The sequence below is a fragment of the Saccostrea cucullata genome, unplaced genomic scaffold, assembly GCF_032062105.1.
Source record: "Saccostrea cucullata isolate Sc308-1 unplaced genomic scaffold, CSIRO_AGI_Scuc_v1 ctg160, whole genome shotgun sequence".
NCBI classification, from domain to species: domain Eukaryota; kingdom Metazoa; phylum Mollusca; class Bivalvia; order Ostreida; family Ostreidae; genus Saccostrea; species Saccostrea cuccullata.
In genome coordinates, this window is record NW_026938254.1 from 1,002,492 (window position 1) to 1,004,471 (window position 1,980).

Genomic DNA, 1,980 nt, shown 5'->3' on the forward strand with positions numbered 1-1,980 from the left:
AAAAGCTAGGAAAAGCAGAAATCGGTTCAGTATTAGAGGCAAATTGGGCTACAACGCTCACCTGAGTAACTTTAGTCCTCCTATTCTTCACCAGCTTTCCCCAAATGTATACCCCAAGATGCTTCAGCATTTCTGACCCAGTGGTTCTTGAGGAGTTTTAAAAAGATAATTCATTTAAATTTCAATGTAAAACTTGGATTCCACCCTAAACCCGGGGTCATGATTTGAAAATTTAGAATCTACACTACCCTTGATTGATTCCAAATAAGTTTCAGCTTCCCTGGTCCAAAGGGCATTGAGAAGAAAAAATTAAAGATTTTTTTCTATATATTTCAATGAAAAACTCCCTATTATGGCCCAGTACTACCCCAGAGGGTCACGATTTGAACAATTTAGAATCTTCACTGCCTCAGAATACTTCCACATAAGGTTCATCTTTTCTGGCCCTGTGGTTCTTGAGATTTTTTAATATCCCCGCCATATCTTTGTGTTTTCTTTATTATTACCCCTTGTAAAGGGGGTTTGGCCCTTCCATTCAACAAAGTAAACTTCACTTCACCAGGGGATGGTCTCAGCTCAGGTGAGCTAATAAGAGGCTCAAAGGTCTTAATGGTTATACGAGTATTAAGTTTTCAGATGAAGCCCACTTGAAACTCTCTTAGTCTAGCTTACATCACATACAGTGGCCATTTGACGGACCCCCCCTCCCCCGCGGAATTTGCAGTTATTGAATGTATCTAGTTAACCAAGTAAAAGTTACCTTGGACACCCCCTCTAGCGAACCCCTCCTCAAAAATGCAGATCTGTGTAATAAATTGGTATAAAAAGTCCTAAGTATGAAGCTTGATAAGTCAACGACCCCCCCCCCCCTTCCCCATGAAATAGGTTTTTAACTTTTGGGAAAGGAGTTTACGTTTTTTTTTTTTTTTGCTTGTCGAGAAATTTGTGTCACAATTTTTTCTTTTTGGCTGGGGTGGAACCCCAGGGAAAAAAAAAATCTGGATCCACGCATGTTTTAGCTCATCTAAGCCAAAGGTTCAAGTGAGATTATCTAATGAAAGTTGTCCGTTATCTTTCATTGTTGTAAACTTTCACATTTTCATTTTCTTTTCCATGACCACTGGACCAATTTCAACCAACTTTGCGAAAAGTATCACAAGATAAAAGTGATTCAAGTTTGTACAAAAAGAAAGTCAAGCACTCCTTCTAGGGGACATTTTTTTTAAAGTTAATATTTGGTGGCATCTTTAAAAAATTTCTTTTCAAGAAAGACCCAAAGTTGAAACCTTTATAAATGCATCAAATTTATTCAGATCACGACCTCCAAGTGGTAAGGTTGGGGCCAGGATTGGAAAGCCAAATATAACACAGGAATAATATTGGAAAATTTTTTTAAAATCTTTTTTTCTTTTTGAAAGCCATAAAAAGACAAAACTTTGCTGTACATGTCAATTCATTTTAAGCATGTTCTCTATAAGCATGTTACACTGTCTGGGTAATGAAAATTGTTTGTTTTTTTTTAAGATAGATTGTATGAATTTTTAACTTTGACCTCAAAATCAATATGGGTCTATTTTTGGCCATAAGGAGTTGTGAAAAAAAATTCACAGCAAAAGCTCTACAGCCTTTAAAGACATCACTTGGAAAACATCTCATACACAAGCATTTTGACCTTTATGACCTCAAAATAACTAGGAATCTTTCATTGGCCATAAGTTGGGATATAAAATTTCATTCCAAAAGGTTAAAAGTTCCTTGAGATATCATCTGGTAACAAAACTGTTACATACTGACAGAAAGGGATGAATGGACAGACAGACACCTAAATTATTAATCCTCATTTTCAGTGAAAGCTGGGGACAAAAAAATTATTTTTCCTACCAAATGACAATTCAAACTACAATTTTTTTCTTCAAAGCTTTAATTCAACAAAGAGAAACATTTTAGCACCTAGCTCTGTTGTTTTAACAAATTCCAGAA